Source organism: Elephas maximus, chromosome 4 (assembly GCF_024166365.1).
Source record: "Elephas maximus indicus isolate mEleMax1 chromosome 4, mEleMax1 primary haplotype, whole genome shotgun sequence".
NCBI classification, from domain to species: Eukaryota; Metazoa; Chordata; class Mammalia; order Proboscidea; family Elephantidae; genus Elephas; species Elephas maximus.
Genome location: NC_064822.1, coordinates 169,469,071 through 169,492,136, shown reverse-complemented (window position 1 = coordinate 169,492,136; position 23,066 = coordinate 169,469,071).

The window sequence follows — 23,066 nt, the reverse complement described above, 5'->3', positions numbered from 1 at the left end:
GATAAAATACTTAGGAATAAATCCTACCAGAGATGTAAAAGACCTATATAAAGAAAACTATAAGACACTACTGCAAGAAACCAAAAGAGACCTACAAAAGTGGAAAAACATACCTTGCTCATGGATAGGAAGACTTAACATTGTAAAAGTGTCTATTCTACCAAAAGCCATCTATAGATACAACCCAATTCCGACCCAAATTCCAACAACATTTTTTAATGAGATGGAGAAACAAATCAACTTCATATGAAAGGGAAAGAGTCCCCTGCTAAGTAAAGCATTACTGAAAAAGAACAAAGTGGGAGGCCTCACTCTACTGGATTTTAGAACCTATTAGAAAACCCTGGTGGCGTAGCTGTTAAGTGCTATGGCTGCTAACCAAAGGGTCAGCAGTTCGAATCTGCCAGGCACTCCTTGGAAACTCTATGGGACAGCTCTACTCTGTCCTATAGGGTCAATATGAGTCGGAATTGACTCGACGGCACTGGGTTTTTTTTTTTTTTTTTCGGTTTTATACCACCACAGTAGTCAAAACAGCCTGGTACTGGTACAACAGATACATAGACCAATGGAACACAGTTGAGAATCCAGACATAAATCCATCCACATACAAGCAGCTGGTATTTGACAAAGGGCCAAAGTCAGTCAAATGGGGAAAAGACAGTCTCTTTAACAAATGGTGTTGGCATAGCTGGATATTCATCTGCAAAAAAATGAAACAAGACCCATACCTCAAACTATGCACAAAAACAAACTCAAAATGGATCAAAGGCCTAAATATAAAATCTAAAACAATAAAGATCATGGAAGAAAAAAGAGGGACAACTGTAGGAGCCCTAATATATGGTATAAATGATATACAAAACATTACTAACAATGCAGAAGAGAAACCAGATAACAAGCTCCTAAAAATCAAACACTTAAGCTCATCCAACGACTTCATTAAAAGAGTAAAAAAATTACCTACAGACTGGGAAAAAGTTTTTAGCTATGACATTTCCGATTAGCACCTGATCTCTAAAATCTACATGACACCGCAAAAATGCAACTACAAAAAGACAAATAACCCAATTAAAAAATGGGCAAAAGATACGAACAGACACTTCACTAAAGAAGACATTCAGGTAGCTAACAGATACATGAGGAGATACTCACGATCATTAGCCATTAGAGAAATGCAAATCGAAACTACAATGAGATTCCATCTCACTCCAACAAGGCTGGCATTAATCCAAAAAACAGAAAATAATAAATGTTGGAGAGGTTGTGGAGAGACGGGAACACTTATACACTGCTGGTGGGAATGTAAAATGGTACAACCGCTTTGGAAATCGATTTGGCGCTTCCTCAAAAAGCTAGAAGTAGAACTTCCATACAATCTAGCAACCCCACTCCTTGGAATATATCCTAGAGAAATAACAGCCTTTACATGAACAGATACATGCACACCAGTGTTCACTGCAGCATTGTTTACAATAGCAAAAAGATGGAAGCAACCAAGGTGCCCATCGATGGACGAATGGATAAATAAATTATGGTGTAGTCACACAATGGAATACTACGCATTGATAAAGAACAATGATGAATCTGTGAAACATTTCATAACATGGAGGAATCTGGAAGGCATTATGCTGAGTGAAATTAGTCAGTTACAAAAGGACAAATATTGTATGAGACTACTATTATAAGAACTCGAAAAATAGTTTAAACAGAGAAGAAAATATTTTTTGATGGCTAGGAGAGTGGGGAGAGAGGGAGGGAGAGGGGTTTTCACTAATTAAATAGTAGATAAGAACTATTTTAGGTGAAGGGAAAGACAATACACAGTACAGGAGAGGTCAGCACAACTGGACTAAGCCAAAAGCAAAGAAGTTTCCTGAATAAGCTAAACACTTTGAAGACCGGTGTAGCAGTGGCGGGGGTTTGGGGACCATGGTTTCAGGGGACATCCAAGTCAATTGGCATAATAAAATCTATTAAGAAAACATTCTGTGTCCCACTTTGGAGAGTGGCGTGTGGGGCCTTAAATGCTAGCAAGTGGCCATCTAAGATGCAACAATTGGTCTCAACCCACCTGGAGCAAAGGAGAATGAAGAACACCAAAGACACAAGGTAATTATGAGCCCAAGAGACAGAAGGGGCCACATAAAAGAGAGACTCCATTAGCTTGAGACCAGAAGAACTAGATGGTGCTCAGCTACCACCAATGTGACTACCCTGACAGGGAACACAACAGAGAGTCCCTGAGGAAGCAGGAGAAAAGTGTGGTGCAGAACTCACCTTCATGTTAAAAAAAAAGAAACAAAACAGACTTAATGGCCTGAGACTACAGGAACCCCAGAAGACATGGCGCCCGAACTCTCAGTTAACCCAGAATTAAAACCATTCCTGAAGCAAGTTTTTTGGGTATAAAACATAAAATAATACTCGTGAAGAGTGTGCCTCTTCGTTCAAGTAGATAAAAAAAAAAAAAGGAAAAAAAAGAAACAAGACTAAATGGGCAGCTCCTGTCCAGAGGCTAGATGAGAAGGCAGAAAGGGATAGGAGTTGGTTGAGTGGACAAGGGAAATTTGGGGTGGAATGGGGGAGTGTGCTGTCATTATAGGGATTGCAACTAGGGTCATGTAACAATATGTGTATAAATTTTTGTATGAAAAACTAACATGAGCTGTAAAGTTTCACCTAAAGCACAGTAATAAAAAAACAAAACAAAACAAAAGGCTGTACGGATTCCAAAGATATGTGGCTGCCTCTTAAATAGAATAGTCAAGGGAGGAAAGGATAATCTTTAAGTAAACACTTACCTTAAAAATTTGGAAATTTTCCTCAGCCTATAGCCAAAGCCTAATTTAAAAAAAATTTTTTTCTTTTTTTTTTACATGCTTTTCTTTTGAAGCTGAGCTTTTCACTAAGATACAACTATCAGACCAAAGTGACCATTTTTGTGTCTTCTAAATGTACTAGAGTGTGTGCTTTGGGCTTGTCTGCATTCAAGTGGCACGACCTTGGCTTCACAATCACAATGCTTTGATCGACTCCCCCCAGCCCCCAAGTGCCCTCGAGTTGATTCTGACTCTTAGCGACCCTATAGGACAGAGTAGTACTGCCCCATAGAGTTTCCAAGGAGCGCCTGGCAGATTTGAACTGCCGAACCTTTGGTTAGCAGCCATAGCATTTAGCCACTATGCCGTCAGGGTTTCCAATGCTTTGATACAAAAAGAAAAAGAAGGGGTCTGGCCACACGGTCAAAAGCAAACAATGCCTGATGTTTGGAAATTTCAAAGAAAAATCCCTCTACTAATCATCCAAATGGTGAAAAACTAACTATCCCAACCACTTAATTTTGATTCTCTTTTGTCCAAAACTGGCCATTTTAATAAGTAAATAAAATAGAAGCCACGGGCCCCTCAGTACCATATATTCTCTTCCTCTCTTTCTTATCACCAGTTCAGTTGTATTTCACAAGCGTAGGACGCAAGCTCATCTTTCTCTAGTAATTCTCATGAACATTTATTATTTTTACAGCTACGCATTGATTATATATACATATATATGACATATCAACCAAGTGATTTCACAAATATTATTGATTAGCACAATGGTAAAGTAAGAATTTAAATAAAAAATATGAGTCCGAGGCGGGGCCAAGATGGCGGACTGGGTAGACGCTATCTCAGATCCCTCTTGCAACAAAGACTCGGAAAAACAAGTGAATCGATCACACACATAACAATCTACGAACCCTGAACAACAAACACAGATTTAGAGACAGAAAACGAACAAATACGGGGAAGCAGCGACTGTTTTCGGAGCCTGGAGCCAGCGTCCCAGTCAGCGGATTTTCTGGAAAAACAAGTTTCCCAGTGATGGCTCAGAGACAGCAGTCGATATCAAACCACATAAAGAAGCAGACCATGACAGCTTCTACAACCCACCAAACAAAAGAATCAAAATCTTTCCCAAATGAAGATACAATCCTGGAATTATCAGATACAGAATATAAAAAACTAATTTACAGAATGCTTCAAGACATCAGAAACGAAATAAGGCAAACTGCAGAAAAAGCCAAGGAACACACTGATAAAACAGTTGAAGAACTCAAAAAGATTATTCAAGAACATAGTGGTAAAATTAATAAGTTGCAAGAATCCATAGAGAGACAGCATGTAGAAATCCAAAAGATTAACAATAAAATTACAGAATTAGACAACGCAATAGGAAGTCAGAGGACCAGACTCGAGCAATTAGAATGCAGACTGGGAAATCTGGAGGACCAGGGAATCAACACCAACATAGCTGAAAAAAAATCAGATAAAAGAATTAAAAAAAAATGAAGAAACCCTAAGAATCATGTGGGACTCTATCAAGAAGGATAACTTGCGAGTGATTGGAGTCCCAGAACAGGGAGGGAGGACAGAAAACACAGAGAAAATAGTTGAAGATCTGCTGACAGAAAACTTCCCTGACATCATGAAAGACGAAAGGATATCTATCCAAGATGCTCATCGAACCCCACTTAAGATTGATCCAAAAAGAAAAACACCAAGACATATTATCATCAAACTTGCCAAAAACAAAGATAAAGAGAAAATTCTAAAAGCAGCCAGGGAGAAAAGAAATGTCTCCTTCAAGGAAGAATCAATAAGTTCAGACTACTCAGCAGAAACTATGCAGGCAAGAAGGGAATGGGACGACACATACAGAGCACTGAAGGAGAAAAACTGCCAGCCAAGGATCATATATCCAGCAAAACTCTCCCTGAAATATGAAGGCGAAATTAAGATATTTACAGATAAACACAAGTTTAGAGAATTTGCAAAAACCAAACCAAAGCTACAAGAAATACTAAAGGATATTGTTTGGTCAGAAAACCAATAATATCAGATACCAGCACAACACAAGGTCACAAAACAGAACATCCTGATATCAACTGAAATAGGGAAATCACAAAAACAAATTAAGATTAATTAAAAAAAAAATGCTCGTAACAGGGAATCACTGAAGTCAATATGTAAAAGATCACAATAATCAAAAAGAGGGACTAAATACAGGTGGCATAGAACTGCCATATGGAGAGTGATACAAGGCGATATAGAACAATACAAGTTAGGTTTTTACTTAGAAAAATAGGGGTAAATATTAAGGTAACCACAAAGAGGTATAACAACTCCATAACTCAAGATAAAAGCCAAGAAAAACGTAACGACTCAACAAACATAAAGTCAAACACTACGAAAATGAGGATCTCACAATTTACTAAGAAAAACGTCTCAGCACAAAACAGTATGTGGAAAAATGAAATTGTCAACAACACACATAAAAAGGCATCAAAATGACAACACTAAACACTTATTTATCTACAATTACGCAGAATGTAAATGGACTAAATGCACCAATAAAGAGACAGGGAGTCTCAGACTGGATAAAGAAACACGATCCGTCTATATGCTGCCTACAAGAGACACACCTTAGACTTAGAGACACAAACAAACTAAAACTCAAAGGATGGAAAAAAATATATCAAGCATACAATAAGCAAAAAAGAAGAGGAGTAGCAATATTAATTTCTGACAAAATAGACTTTAGACTTAAATCCACCACAAAGGATAAAGAAGGACACTATATAATGATAAAAGGGACAATTGATCAGGAAGACATAACCATATTAAATATTTATGTACCCAATGACAGGGCTGCAAGATACATAAATCAAATTTTGACAGAACTGAAAAGTGAGATAGACACTTCCACAATTATAGTAGGAGACTTCAACACACCACTTTCGGAGAAGGACAGGACATCCAGTAAGAAGCTCAATAGAGACACGGAAGACCTACTTACAACAATCAACCAACTTGACCTCATTGACTTATACAGAACTCTCCACCCAACTGCTGCAAAATATACTTTTTTTTCTAGCGCACATGGAACATTCTCTAGAATAGACCACATATTAGGTCATAAAACAAATCTTTGCAGAACCCAAAACATCGAAATATTACAAAGCATCTTCTCAGACCACAAGGCAATGAAACTAGAAATCAATAACAGAAAAACTAGGGAAAAGAAATCAAATACTTGGAAACTGAACAATACCCTCCTGAAAAAAGACTGGGTTATAGAAGACATCAAGGAGGGAATAAGGAAATTCATAGAATGCAACAAGAATGAAAATACTTCGTATCAAAACCTCTGGGACACAGCAAAAGCAGTGCTCAGAGGCCAATTTATATCGATAAATGAACACATACAAAAAGAAGAAAGGGCCAAAAGCAGAGAACTGTCCCTACAACTTGAACAAACAGAAAGTGAGAAACAAAAGAACCCATCAGGCACCAGAAGAAAACAAATAATAAAAATTAGAGCTGAACTAAATGAATTAGAGAACAGAAAAACAATTGAAAGAATTAACAAAGCCAAAAGCTGGTTCTTTGAAAAAATTAACAAAATTGATAAACCATTGGCCAGACTGACTAAAGAAATACAGAAAAGGAAAAAAATAACCCAAATAAGAAACGAGATGGGCTACATCACAACAGACCCAACTGAAATTAAAAGAATCATATCAGATTATTATGAAAAATTGTACTCTAACAAATTTGAAAACCCAGAAGAAATGGATGAATTCCTGGAAAAACACTACCTACCTAAACTAACACATTCAGAAGTAGAACAACTAAATAGACCCATAACAAAAAAAGAGATTGAAACGGTAATCAAAAAACTTCCAACAAAAAAAAGCCCTGGCCCGGACGGCTTCACTGCAGAGTTCTACCAAACTTTCAGAGAAGAGTTAACACCACTACTACTGAAGGTATTTCAAAGCATAGAAAATGACGGAATACTACCTAACTCATTCTATGAAGCCACCATCTCCCTGATAACCAAAACCAGGTAAAGACATTACAAAAAAAGAAAATTACAGACCTATATCCCTCATGAACATAGATGCAAAAATCCTCAACAAAATTCTAGCCAATAGAATTCAACAACATATCAAAAAAATAATTCACCACGATCAAGTGGGATTTATACCAGGTATGCAAGGCTGGTTTAGTATCAGAAAAACCATTAATGTAATCCATCACATAAATAAAACAAAAGACAAAAACCCACATGATCTTATCAAGTGATGCAGAAAAGGCATTTGACAAAGTCCAACACCCTTTTATGATAAAAACTCTCACCAAAATAGGAATTGAAGGAAAATTCCTCAACATAATAAAGGGCATCTATGCAAAGCCAACAGCCAACATCACTCTAAATGGAGAGAACCTGAAACCACTTCCCTTGAGAACGGGAACCAGACAAGGATGCCCTTTATCACTGCTCTTATTCAACATCGTGCTAGAAGTCCTAGCCAGGACAATTAGGATAGACAAAGAAATAAAGGACATCTGGATTGGCAAGGAGGAAGATGACATGATCTTATACATGATCTTATGGACTAAATGCACCAATAAAGAGACAGGGAGTCTCAGACTGGATAAAGAAACACGATCCGTCTATATGCTGCCTACAAGAGACACACCTTAGACTTAGAGACACAAACAAACTAAAACTATTTGCAGATGACATGATCTTATACACAGAAAACCCTAAGGAATCCTCCAGAAAACTACTGAAACTAATAGAAGAGTTTGGAAGAGTCTCAGGTTATAAGATAAACATACAAAAATCACTTGGATTCCTCTACATCAACAAAAAGAACATCGATGAGGAAATAACCAAATCAATACCATTCACAGTAGACCCCAAGAAGATAAAATACTTAGGAATAAATCTTACCAAGGATGTAAAAGACCTATACAAAGAAAACTACAAAGCTCTACTACAAGAAATTCAAAAGGACATACTTAAGTGGAAAAACATACCTTGCTCATGGATAGGAAGACTTAACATAGTAAAAATGTCTATTCTACCAAAAGCCATCTATACATACAATGCACTTCCGATCCAAATTCCAATGTCATTTTTTAAGGTGATAGAGAAACAAATCACCAACTTCATATGGAAGGGAAAGAAGCCTCGGATAAGCAAAGCATTACTGAAAAAGAAGAAAGTAGGAGGCCTCACTCTACCTGATTTCAGAACCTATTATACAGCCACAGTGGTCAAAACAGCCTGGTACTGGTACAACAACAGGCACATAGACCAGTGGAACAGAATTGAGAACCCAGATATAAATCCATCCACATATGAGCAGCTGATATTTGACAAAGGCCCGGTGTCAGTTAATTGGGGAAAAGATAGTCTTTTTAACAAATGGTGCTGGCATAATTGGATATCCATTTGCAAAAAAAATTAAACAGGACCCATACCTCACACCAAGCACAAAAACTAACTCCAAGTGGATCAAAGACCTAAACATAAAGACTAAAACAATAAAGATCATGGAAGAAAAAATAGGGACAACCCTAGGAGCCCTAATACAAGGCATAAACAGAATACAAAACATTACCAAAAATGATGAAGAGAAACCAGATAACTGGGAGCTCCTAAAAATCAAACACCTATGCTCATCTAAAGACTTCACCAAAAGAGTAAAAAGACCACCTACAGGCTGGGAAAGAATTTTCAGCTATGGCATCTCCGACCAGCGCCTGATCTCTAAAATCTACATGATTCTGTCAAAACTCAACCACAAAAAGACAAACAACCCAATCAAGAAGTGGGCAAAGGATATGAACACACACTTCACTAAAGAAGATATTCAGGCAGCTAACAGATACATGAGAAAATGCTCTCAATCATTAGCCATTAGAGAAATGCAAATTAAAACTACGATGAGATTCCATCTCACTCCAACAAGGCTGGTATTAATCCAAAAAACACAAAATAATAAATGTTGGAGAGGCTGCAGAGAGATTGGAACTCTTATACACTGCTGGTGGGAATGTAAAATGGTACAACTACTTTGGAAATCTATCTGGCGTTATCTTAAACAGTTAGAACTACCATACAACCCAGAAATCCCACTCCTCGGAATATACCCTAGAGAAACAAGAGCCTTCACACAAACAGATACATGCACACCCATGTTTATTGCAGCTCTGTTTACAATAGCAAAAAGGTGGAAGCAACCAAGGTGTCCATCAACGGATGAATGGGTAAATAAATTGTGGTATATTCACACAATGGAATACTATGCATCGATAAAGAACAGTGACGAATCTGTGAAACATTTCATAACATGGAGGAACCTGGAAGGCATTATGCTGAGCGAAATCAGTCAGAGGCAAAAGGACAAATATTGTATAAGACCACTATTATAAGATCTTGAGAAATAGTATAAACTGAGAAGAACACATACTTTTGTGGTTACGAGGGAGGGAGGGAGAGGGTTTTTTATTGATTAATTAGTAGATAAGAACCGCTTTAGGTGAAGGGAAGGACAACACTCAATACATGGAAGGTCAGCTCAATTGGACTGGACCAAAAGCAAAGAAGTTTCTGGGATAAACTGAATGCTTCAAAGGTCAGCGGAGCAAGGGCAGGGGTTTGGGAACCATGGTTTAAGGGGACTTCTAAGTCAATTGGCAAAATAATTCTATTATGAAAACATTCTGCATCCCACTTTGAAATGTGGCGTCTGGGGTCTTAAATGCTAACAAGCGGCCATCTAAGATGCATCAATTGGTCTCAACCCACCTGGAGCAAAGGAGAATGAAGAACACCAAGGTCACACGACAACTAAGAGCCCAAGAGACAGAAAGGGCCACATGAACCAGAGACCTACATCATCCTGAGACCAGAAGAACTAGTTGGCACCCGGCCACAATCGATGACTGCCCTGTCAGGGAGCACAACAGACAACTCCTGAGGGAGCAGGAGATCAGTGGGATGCAGACCCCAAATTCTCATAAAAAGACCATACTTAATGGTCTGACTGTGACTAGAGGAATCCCGGTGGTCATGGTCCCCAAACCTTCTGTTGGCACAGGACAGGAACCATTCCCGAAGACAACTCATCAGACATGAAAGGGACTGGACAGCGGGTGGGAGAGAGATGCTGATGAAGAGTGAGCTAATTATATCAGGTGGACACTTGAGACGGTGTTGGCATCTCCTGTCTGGAGGGGGGATGGGAGGATAGAGAGAGTTGGAATCTGGCAAAGTTGTCACGAAAGGAGAGACTGGAAGGGCTGACTCATTAGGGGGAGAGCAAGTGGGAGTAAGGAGTAAGATGTATATAAACTTATATGTGACAGACTGACTTAATTTGTAAACGGTCACTTGAAGCTCAATAAAAGTTAATAAAAAAAATATGAGTCCATTTTACATGATAAGTGGATATGGAAAATCCAATGAAGGTCATATTTGAGCGACCTGTGTTTGGGAGAAACTGACCTTTAGCATCCCACTTGTTTTACTGCTCTGCTAGTTTTCACATGTGTTTTCTCCACAGTGTACTCGCCAACGGCATAAACTATCTTGCTCCCTTTTGCAAAGCTAATGCTGCTGATAGGGCCTGCTTCATGGAAGGTCCTTGATAGCATAACGTCTGTGGCCTGAGTGCCAGTTACTTGGTTTGACCATGTGAATTGTAAGGTCACTTTCCTCTTTGACAAACAGTCCCTAGAAATGTTAGAATGGAGTTGACCTGCTTGCTCTAGATCAGAGGTTCTCAACTTGGCTGTACTTTAGAATCACCTGGAGAGCTTTATCAAAATCTCCATGCTGAGGTCGCACCCCACACCAATTAAATCAGAACCTCTGGAAGTTGGACCCAGGCCTTTGTACTTTTACAGCTTTCTGCATAGTTTCAACGTGCAGCCAAGGTTAAGAATCACTGAACTGGGCGGTGAAGTTGCTGCCAACTAGCTAAGTGACTAGAAACCAGTCAGTCCCAAAGAAAATGACAGCATCAATAGACTCGAAGAAACTTAAGGTCTTTGCTCTAGAGACAGTTTCTCTGCGAGAATGCTTTCCTCCCCAGATCTCTGCTGCAGGGATTCCCTCATCAGCCTCAGATCGTGGCCTTCACCTACTCTCTGAGGCCTAGCTTCATCACTATATTAAATATTGCAATCCACCCCCACCTCTCACCCCATGGCACTTCTGTTTCCCCTTACTCTGTCCTGCTTTTTTCTTTTTCTGTAATATTAATTTACTTTTTAATTACCGGATTTTTAGCCAAATAACACTGGCCTTCTGAGTTTGTTTGCCAGTCAACCCCCTTCTCTTCCTCCAGGTATTTTCATAGGCGCTGCTTTGCCAGTTGTTTTTACATGCTACTGTGATGAAAAATTAGCATAGCAGCTTTTTTTTTTTTTTTTTTGAGGATGCCTGGTAGGAGGGAGGGGGCGGGAGGGGCTGCAGGCAACGTACATTATTTGGGTAAAAATACGGTACATTGTTGATGATTTTCTTCGCCTTCTAGAATGTAAGCTTCTCGAGCACAGGGAGCTTGTCTGTTTTCTTCCCTAAATAGCTCAAGGACCTGGAAGATTGCCAAGTACGTGGTGGACACTCGATACATATGTGTTTATTTGAATGAATGAAAATTGGGGCCGGAAGAGGCCTGTTAGATCCTTTGCTAAATTCAAACTTCTCATTGAACAGGTGACAAACCTGCAGCCCGGAGAGCAGAAGAAATGCATTCAGGGTCACAGAGCAAGTGCGTGGCAGAACCGAGTAGAAGCCAGCCCCCTGACTCCCAGCCCCGTATCCTTTCACCCTCCTAAGCAGGTTTACGGTTTAGATGCTCGCAAGCCAACAGCTCCCCAACAACAGACCTTGAGGAGCAGCCTTTTGTTTCTGCCTAGGGTTTTCAAACATCCACTCTTTGCTTTCAGAGAGCGGTATTAGCATTAGCCCTTGATGAATCCCGTTCAAAATTTGGGAACACCGCGGTACACTGTGTAATCACTCAGAGACCATATAGAAAGATTAGTTTTCACCAGCATTTTTTTTTTTTTTTTTTTGCAGCGATTTTTGTTTTGTTTTGTTTTCCCTAATCTGGGCAGAAATAAAGAAGCCGTGAGATCTGGGCTTTGAATTTTGTAAATGAGCCCGCTGCTCATTGCACTTTGCAGCAAGATAAGGCCCGAATGGCATTTGCAGAAATGGCTTGGCTATCTCGTGAGCAATCCGAATCCTGTGCCGGCCCCTTGGTAACAGCTTGGCAGATCTGCAAAAGGAATGTGGCTATATAGTTTGTGTGTGGACCGCGGAGTTATTATGGTTTCCAAATTGTGGAGCAGGTCATTAATCATAGGCCAAGATAGGCAATCGCAGCAGCGGTGGAGTGAAAGCGCCCAGCATAATGCCAGCGAAATCATGTTTAACATGCAGCCCTTGCCGGCGCAGATATGGAAGGGGGAGAGTGAAGGGAAAAAAATCATTCCCCTTTTAGGAAAGAAAACTTCTACTTATCTTTGATTTGCATTCAGTGGTCCCTCAATAGTCCGTAAGCCTGTTATTTAATTCATTTTAGTGCCAGGGTCCATCACAAAGCAAAAACCCGAAGCGAGACCTATGCAGTCTGTGACCTCCAAACCCCCTGTCTTTTCTTGTCAGTTCTATGTCATTTGTGCAGTTGAACTCCACCAATTTGAAATGCTGACCTCTTCCATAGACAACCTTATTCTCCTCGAGTGAAAGAAAGGCCCGACAAACCACTCAAGCGGGAGATGGCAAGAAAAGAGAAAAGTGGTTGACTCGTAAATCAATTTCCACAGCCCACCCAAAACCCACACACGCATTGAATTTGTATAAATTTAAAAAAAAAAAATTGCAGAATGGATTTATAAAGCAGAGGGCTCCAAGAACAAAATAAAAATTTATGAATTGGGACCGGGAAGAATGGAAGTGGAAACCCTCTGCCCAGTGGGCCAGAATAGTGCTGAGGGCCTCCCCTCTGCTTTTACACCTGGGACTCCCTGAGGTTGTTTGAAAAGAAGAGTTGAAAATAAAACGCAAGAATAAAGTTCCATGTCACTGGCAAAGGCAACAAAAGAGAAGGGGGTGGGGAAGCTACCAGAAAAACAAGACTTAAGTTATGGAGCCTAAGAATTGCTAGTCACAAAGCTTGGGGTGTATATCTGACCCCTTTTGTATTTGCTATATGTGTGCACATATCCATCAGGTCCCTCAGGGCTAGGCCGACTCTGCCTGTCCCAAAATGTGGAACCCAATAATACCCCGTGACCTCTGTTTTCTTTCTCTTTTTTCATGCCATGTCTACCACTTCTCTTAGACTTTAGGTTTTTTCCCATCAAACCCTGTCATCAAACACATGTTATTGTGTGTTGTACGTTATTAAGCAACACATGTAGATTTAAATACATAATATTATTAAATATATATACATAATGCAAATATTACTAAATGTAATAATATTAAATATACAATATTATGTATTAAAATCTGTATTAACCTAAACCTACATTAGATTTTAATATATAATGATATTATGTTTTAAATAATATGTATTAAAATCTAATATATAATATCATTATGTATTAAAACCTATTACATAATATCATTCTATATTAAATCTAATGTAGATTTAGATTAATGTAGATTTTGACACATAATATTGTATATTTGATATTATTATATTTATGTTTTAAATAATATGTATTAAAATCTAGTACATAATATCACTATGTATTAAAATCTACATTTATTTAGCACCTACTATGTTTCTGCACTAGGCATTGAGGATATAAAGCGCAGTCTCTTTCCCAAATGCTTAACAATCTAGTGTGAAAACAAAACATAGAAACCCCCTCTTTCAGGAACAAAATGTGGGAATATAAATATGAGTTTCTCCTTTAACACGTGACTCCATTTTTCTTTGGTTTTCACTCCACACTCTCAATCTCTTGCTGCCTGGATCTTCTAGGCTGAGAAGAAAAGCCTCAAATCAGTTTGCATTTTGCTATTTACTGTTGTTTCTGTTCTCTAGACCTTCTGACACCTAAAGAGTTAAAAATAAATAAATAAGTAAATCAATAAGTTCCCTTCTTGTAGTTTAAAAATTGAGAAATCCCCCCTATTATGAATCACACAACAAAGAATCCTTTCTTTTCAGTTAGTTTCAAGATTTGGGAAACACTGCTAGAAAATTAATGATGATTCACAACCTGTAGTTGTGTTAGACGAAGCATCATGGAGTTCCCCAGCTCCTTTTCTTAAGAGCTTTTGTTCTCAGGGCTACACAAAGCTCCGCGTAACTCCTGCTGGTTAATATGAAAAATTTCCTCATTTCACTTTTTGATACAGCAGAACCTACTCAGCCAACATGATTTTGGCAGCTTCTCTGAATTATAAACACAATGCAAACTTCTTTTATTTTTACCATTTCTTCCACTCTAGGAAGAAAGGCAGAACTGTAAGCAAATAAATTAGAAAATGTTGTGATATAGGCAATTAAACAACAATAGAATGTATAAACATTCCAGAGAAAAAGTGATTAATCTGTTTAGGGTGAAGTCAAGAAAGAATTCCTGGAGGGATGTCTGTTCTGGGTTTGGAAGCACATGAGTACACAACACTAACAAAGAGGGAAAGGGCATGTGCAAAAATACAGAGAGGAGAAAAAGCAGACTGTGTGCAGAAGACTATAAGCAGTTTGGTATTGCTGAGGTACAAAGGGCAAGACAGGAATGGCTGGAGAGCTGGCTGGGGCTGCAGACAAAAGCTAGGTCATCAAAGCCCTTATCAGCCATTCATTAGAACAGTAGCTCCATGAGAGCAGCTACCATGATTTCTTATTAACATTGCATCCATATTTCCTAGCAAAGTATCTGGCACATAGCAGGAGCACCATAAATATTTGTGGAATGAATAAAGCAATAACTATCATGGACAACGGGGAAATCAAAGAACTGTTTCAAACATGGGAGATACGTGATCACATTTTAGAAAGATCACTTTGGCGGCAGTGGTGTGGTCTGCATTTTTTTCAAAGTATTCAGGTGGCCACAATGTGGAGGATAGATTGGAGTGACAAGAACAAAGGAGACTATCTAAGAGGTTGAGGTCCAGCGAGGAAATGATAAAGTCCTGAACAAAGCCAGAAGCCATGGGGTTAAGAAAACAGGGCTGAATACAAGAGATAAATGCAAGGGTTCCAAAAGTCTGGAAACAGAGAAATATGTGTTTAAACAATAGTTACGTTTTCAAATAACATGCTCAGTATGTTTCCTTCAATCTCCAGACACCTTTATAGGCAAAATATCTCTAAATTTAAAGCCTAATGGATCTAATCATTCATCTGGGGAAAAAGTTCAATAAATAATTTGAATGTTTTCCTTGTTTTTACAGGCTTTTCAGACATCATATAGAATCTGTTGGATCTGGTGATAGTGACGATGTGGGTTGGAGGGGAAAGAGAGTGAGAGAGAGAGGATAAGAAACTACTCCTATGTATCTGAAGATGTTGTGTGGGTGACAACATCACAAACCAAGATTTGGAAAATAGGTTTGACATGTTCTTTCAATATACATTTATTCAGAGCCCACTAAATTCCTAAAGAGGACATAGAGCCTCTAGGAATAGAAAAAAAAAAAAAAAATAGGAAGGGTTAAAAATGCAGTTCAAATGCCGATGCTATGGGGTTAAATGCAGATCTCAGGAATTAAGGTAGCTAGGTAGAAACATTTTCAACTGGTCTTGATGGTTTGAAATTCTTGGAACATTAGGAAAGTGATTGAGAAAATAATCTTTAGAAAGAATATGCCCAGTAGTCTCTCCATGGGTTCTAATCTTAGATATCTCACTTTGTAGCCATGTTACCTTGAGCAAGTCATTTATAGGGTCGCTATGAGTCAGAATCAACTTAACAGCAACGGGACTTTTGGGGGGGTAGGGAGGAGTTAGAGGGCTCTGTTTCATGATCTGTAGCTCAGAGGCTTGAAGAGGAATACCCCTAAGGTACTTCCACCTTTGAATATTCAGAGACCCCATGAATTAAATTGATGACATTGTGTTGAGAAATCTAACCCTACTTTTTTAAACTTAGAAGTACTGACAAAGAATGAGGACTGAAAGAATGGGAACCAGAAGCCAGCTGATGGATGGGGCCCAGGAATTGAGACAAAGTGACTCCTGGGGTAAAAGAAGCACTGAGTCCCTTTGAGTGATATAGCTCAAGCTCTTTGTTTCTGATCCAATATCCACCCTTTCCTTGAGAACAGAATCCCACTTGCATTTCAAGCAGCTACATTCCTGGTTTAAAAATTCAATTCCCTGCCTCTCTTGCCCGTTATAGTAATGATTTGATACAGCTCTGACCAAAGAGATATCAGTGGAGGCTAGTAGGGGAACTTTAGAAAATGTTTTAGTAGAATGTAGACTGGACTGGCTCAAACCTTTGTTCTTTATCCCTCCCCTTCTTCTTGCCTAGAAAGCAGACATTATACTGGATGGAGCAGTCATCCTCTGACCACATTGTGAGCCATCATACCCATAAACCCAGTGCCCTCGAGTCAATTCCGACTCATAGCAACCAGAATTCCTACATCCAGACTTCTTCCTCAGAGATAGCTAGATCAAGCAATCAATCAACCAGCCAAAAAAAAAAAAAAAAAAATTTTTTTTTTGAACCCTTATTTTTTTACAGTCCCATAGGCTGGATTTTCATCCTATGCCTTCAAGCCTGTTTCTAACTCATAAAAGTGGTTATTGACACCCTCCACCCATCATAGAGGAGGGCAGTAGATGAGAGAGGGCTTCTCTTCTGTTTTCTCTCCTCCATCATATGCCTCGCCTGGAGGATGCCTGAGTAATGCTCAGAGATCTGAACTATGCTCATAGTTCACAAGCTATTAACCCCCTAACTGGGAAACAAGAAGCCTTGGTGACACAGTAGTTAAGCACTCAGCTGCTAACCGAAAGGTCAGAGGTTCGAACCCACCATCTGCTCCACAAGAGAAAAGATGTGTGACAGTATGATTTACAGCCTTGGAAACCCTATGGGCAGTTCTACCATGTCCTGTAGGGTTGCTATGAGTTGAAATTGACTCAACAGCAACACGTAACTGGGAAGTAGTTCCCACAGTGAAATCAGCAGTTACCAAGGGCAAGATAACTGAATGAGAGGAGACACCTTACCTGAGCTCAGTTTATAGAATTGCTGCTATCTCCACCTTCGTTCATGTCCACCCAGGAGTCAAAGCACAGTTTCTGACATTGGTCTCCTTGGCACCATCATAATCATGCTAAAACAAGGATTGGCACACTATAACCAGTAGGCCAGATCTTGTTTTTGTAAATAAAGTTTTACTGAAATACAGCCACACTTGTTCCTCTACATGTTATATTTGGCTGCTCTTGTACCACAATGGCAGAATTGAGTAGCTGCCCACAAAGCTAAAAATATTGACTATTTGGCTCTTTACAGAAATAGTTTGCTGACCCCTGCTCTACGAGATCTTTGACTCTTTTTAATGTTTGTTGTAGTTTTGGAGGTTTGGTTTGATTTGGTTTTTGGATGTCCAGTATCTGAACATCCTTCTTTTAAGAGCTTTGGAAGAAAGCAGAGCCTATCTCCTGGTATGCTATCTCCTGAAATGGTTGAACGTTAACCGATTCTTTTTGATACAATGACTCTGTATATTCCTTCCATCTTCTTTTGATGCTTCCTGTGTCATTCAGTTGTATATCTATAGAATTCTTCAATATTGCAACTTGAGTACTTTCAGCTTGAGAAATGCCGAGAACGTTCTTCCTTTTTAGTTTTCGAAATCGGAGGTGTTTGCACATTTCATTATAATACTTCGTCTTCTCAAACCGCCCTTTGAAATCTTCTGTTCAGCTCTTTTACTTCATCATTGCTTCTATTCTATTCTTCTGACATCCATTTTGGTCTTTGCTTTCTTTCCTGTCTTTTGAATGACCTTTTGCCTTCTTTAAGTATGATGTCATCCCACAACTCATCTGGTCTTCAGTCATTCATGTTCAATGTGTCATGTCTATTCTTGAGATGGTCTTTAAATCCAGGTAGGATATACTTAAGATCATACTTTGTCTCCCTGGACTTGTTTTAATTTTCTTCAGCTTCAACTTGAACTTCCATATGATCTGTTCCATAGTCAGCCCCTGGCCTTGTTCTGACTGATGATATTGAGCTTCTCCATTATCCCTTTCCACAAATGTATTCTATTTGATTCCTGTATATTACCTCTGGCAAGATCCACTTTGTAGTCATCATTTATGTTGTTGAAAAAAGATGTTTCAAATGAATAAGTCATTGGTCTTTCAAAATTCTATCATGTGATCTCCGTCACTGTTTCTATAACCAAGGCTATATTTTCCAACTACTGATCCTTCTTCTTTGTTTTCAACTTTCAGATTCCAATCACCAGTAACTATCAACACATTGTGATTGCATATTTGATCAATTTCAGACTGCAGAAGTTGGTAAAAATCTTCAATTTCTTCATCTGTGCAATTAGTGGTTGGTGCTTACGTTTGAATAATAGTCGCATTAACTAGTCTTCCTTGTAGGCATGTGGATATTATTCTATCACTGACAGCATTGTACATTCAATCACTTAAGGAGGTAGCAGATGATCAAGAACCAAGAGTACTGAAGGAAGAAGTTCATGCTGCAATGAAGGTATTGGCAAAAAACAAGATTTCAGGAATTGACAGAATACAAGATGAGATGTTTCCACAAGTGGGTGCAACTCTGGAAGTGCTCACTTGTCTATGCCAAGAACTTGAAAGACAGTTGCCTGGCCAACAGATTAGAAGAGATCCGTATTTGTGCCCATTCCAAAAAAAGGTGATCCAGTGGAATGTGGAAATTATCAAACAATATCACGTGCGAGCAAAACTTTGCTAAAGAAATTTTAAAACAGTAGCAGTAGTACATCAGCAAGGAACTACCAGAAATTCAAGCTAGATTCAGAAGAGGGCGTGGAATGAAGGACATGATTGCTAGTGTTGGATGCATCTTGGCTGAAAGTAGAAAATATCAGAAAGGTGCTTACCTGTGTTTTATTGAGAAAACAAAGGCATTCAATTGTGTGGATTTTAACAAATTATGGATAACATTACAAAGAATGGGAATTTCAGAACATTTCATTGTGCTCATGTGGAACCTATGCACAGACCAAGAGGACAAGGCAACACTGCATGGTGTAAAATCAGAAAAAAAGTGTGCATCAAGGATATATCCTTTTAAACTACTTATTTAATCTGTATTTAAAAAAACAAAAACATTACTGTCAAATAAATTCTGTCTCTTAGCAACCCTGTACAACAGAGTAGAACTGCCCCATAGAGTTTCCAAGGAGCACCTGGTGGATTTGAACTGCTGACATTTTGGTTAGCAGCCGTAGCTCTTACCCACTGTGCCACCAGGGTTTCAATCTATATGCTGACCAAATAATCCGAGAAGCTGAACTATATGGAGGGTTGGAGGAAAACTCATTAACAACCTGTGATATGCAGATGATACAACCTTGCTTGCTGAAAGCGAAGAAGACTTGAAGACTTACTGATGAAGATCAAAGACTACAGCCTTCAGTAAGGAGGCTCAACATAAAAAACAAAATACCCAAACCCATTGCTGTCTAGTCGATTTCGACTCATAGTGACACTATAGGACAGAGAAGAACTGCCCCATAGGATTTCCAAGGAGCACCTGGTGGATTGGAACTGCTAACCTTTTGGTTAGCAGCCACAGCTCTTAACCACTACACCACCAGGGTTTCCATCACAAAGAAAACAAAAATCCTCACAACTGGACCAATAAGCACCATCATGATAAATGGAGAAAAGACTGAAGTTGTCAAGGATTTCATTCTTCTTGGGTCCATAATCAATGCCCATGGAAGCAGTAGTAAGAAATCAAACAGCGTATTGCATTGGGCAAATCTGCTGCAAAAGACCTCTTTAAAGTGTTAAAAAGCAAAGATATCACTTTAAGGACTAAGGTGCTCCTGACCCAAGCCGCAGTATTTTCAACTGTCTCACATGCATGTGAAAGTTGAACAACCAACAAGGAAGACCAAAGAATAATTGATGCATTTGAATTATGGTGTTGGTGAAAAATATTGAATATATCACAGACTGCCAGAAGAATGAACAAATTTGTCTTGGAAGAAGTACAGCCAGAATGCTCCTTAAAAGTGAGGATTGTGAGATTTCATCTCGGGTTCTTCGGACTTATTATCAGGAGGGACCAATCCCTAGAGAAGGATATCATGCTTGATTAAGTAGAGGGTCAGCAAAGAAGGGAAAGATCCTTAACAAGATGGATTGACACAGTGGCTGAAATGAAGGGCTCAAACACAGCAATGATTCTGAGGATGGCACGGGATCAGGCAATGTTTCCTTTTGTTATACATGGGGTCCCTATAGGTAGGAACCAACTTGACAGCACCTAACAACAATGACATCTCCTAGTATAAAAACAAATAAGGCCAAATATTCACTTTCCTAGCCTCCCTTACCTCTAAGTCTCAATCAATCAGAAGATCTCATTCCAATGTAGACTCAACAGCTCAAAGCACAAAGGGGAGATACTGGCGAATCCATATTTTGTCCCAATGGTAGCTGGGGCTTGAATGAGCTGGGAGAATATTACTTTTTTTTTTTTTAACCAATTGGTAAAGTTGGCAGCTACAGCCAACCAGTGTCCAGGGCAGCACACCATCAGGGCCAGTAGGAGAATTCAATGTCTAGTGCTAATGATGGTGACAGTACAAACTATGGTTTCCAGAGATCAGAGGCAATAGCAACTGTGGCCTTATCCAACTGTTTCGGGAATGGTATTGGCTGTGGTTTTGGCTGTTTCCCAGGCTCACTTTTTGGCTGTTTTTTGAGCCTGGAATGGGCTTTCCTAGTAGTTCTATGAACTACCCAATCTCTTTCAATAAGTCCTCCCACACCCCCAATATAAATCAGCCATAATTTAGTTCTGTTGCTGGCATCTGAGAGCTCTGATTGATAACACTTCTCACTGGCATCACTAGGGGGCTGCAGGGTGCAGACCACAGCAGGTGACACTCTCAGAGGAGGTAACACTAAGATGACAGTCTACAAAATTTTTCTACAGTGTTTCAGCAGAAATTCATTATTTTTATTAAAATATCCCTGTAGTTAGTTATAACAACAAAAACATTTTCATAAGCCCAGCTTACATGTATTAATATACCTACAAGGCTAAAACTCCATGCTAATTTACCTTTGAATGTTCTAATGCGCTCCAGTCCGAGCTGTTATTACCCAGTTACGGTGACGCTTACCCAGTTACAAATCAGGTGATTTCATCTGCAAGCGCTGCTACCCCTTGCTGTTGTTTTCCTTGCTGCCAGTGTTTCTATAGTCTCTGATTTTGTCAAATTTTCGGGTGTTTTAGGTATTTGTGAACCTATATCAATAACTTTTTTGAGAATAAAACCGTGATCAGAGGAAAAGAAGGAGTGATATAGAGGAATTACAATTTATGAGTAGTAATATTACAAAAAGCATTACTCAGGACTCTGTATGGTCTGGTATAGGAGAAGGTCCATAGGTGGGGGGGTAACCATATGTTACCACCCTGGGTGACACCAACCCTAGTGACACTACTGTCAACAACAACAACAAAAAGAGTCACCTCCCCCTATTTTAACAACTCTGCAGCAGTTAGCAGTTTACAAATTATCTTCATGTAACCTGTTTCATTCTCTTGTCGGATCTGTGAAGTGTATTTTAATGAACGTTTGACGGGTGAAGAACCTGCAGCTAAGTGAGGTTAAACGGTCTTCCTGAGTCGACCTCTTTTGATGGTACCAGGGAGTTTCTTTCTACTGTGCCATCAGACAGGACTCTCTCTAAAACATCTTGCACATATTCATTGGTTTTGCTGATAATTAAATTCCACCTCTTCTTCAAAGCCAGCAGAGAGTCCGAAGCTCTGTTAATGCTCACCAGTGTCTTGTCATTTTTTTTTTTTTGCCCCCTTTATTCACATCCAGGTGGCTTTATTTTTCATTTGAAAATGTCATACTACGTCATTAGCAATGCACTGTTACCTGAGAATAGGAAGAAGTATCCCCAGGCCATATGGCTGTGTTTAATCTACATGGTCACGGTGTAATCCCGTTGAAATGGCTTCCCTTTGCAATCAAAACCGAATTTCACACTTTACCAAGATGGGGACAGCTCTTGTCTTCCCCAGAGTAATATAGATCTCCCCAGGCAGCCGAGGCCAATGGAAATGGCTTTCTTCTCCAGGTCAGCAGCAGGTGGGGGGCAGGGCGGGGAGGTCAGCATGAATGGGAAGAAGCTGGAAAGGACAGACAGGAACACTAGGGGAATCAGAGTCAAAAGTAATCCCCCACATTCACCTCCTACAGATTACCATTGGGGACAGTCAACCCCTGGAACTTTGGAAAAGCAAATTTGGAAGATAACTTTCCTTTATGAGATGGGTGGTTTTACCATATCTTGTGTTTCCTAAAGTTGCTTATCTTATTTATCTTTCCAGAAGGGCTACAATTAGAGCTCACTGTCCACAAACTGGCTTTATCAGAGCCACTTAATTAAGCGTCATCTCCAACAATATGTATGTTAAGCAACCACCCCCCCCCCCATTTATTATAATGAATCCCATCTTAATCCAGTGTATGAGAACGTCTGGTCTAAATAAATATGAAAACAAAATTGAATGTCACTACTGATATAAGACAAGCAAAATGAAAGAATGAGATGCCAATTTTTTAAAACGTACCAGCTGATAAAATTGTTTGCTGGATTGTTTAAAATATAATAATACTTAGGGCTAGTGAAGCCGTGAGGAAGTTAGTACTTGCATCACAGCTAGTGGAACTATACGTGATTCAACCGTCTGAACACAACTTGGTAACATGAACTTGAAAGCCTTAGCAAAAGTACACTTCCTTTGACAATACAGTTTTCCTTCAACACATCTTTCCTTAGGGCATAATCTTGTGCTTGTTTGGTTACAAGGTTTTCACCTCAGGGTTTATTCACAAATAGCAAAAAAAATTAAAGAAGGAAATCTCCTTGTGTAAAAATAGGAGATTGGTTAAGATGTTGTTGTACATTCAATAAACATTTAAAATCATGCTGTAGCAGACTATTCAATAATTTGGAA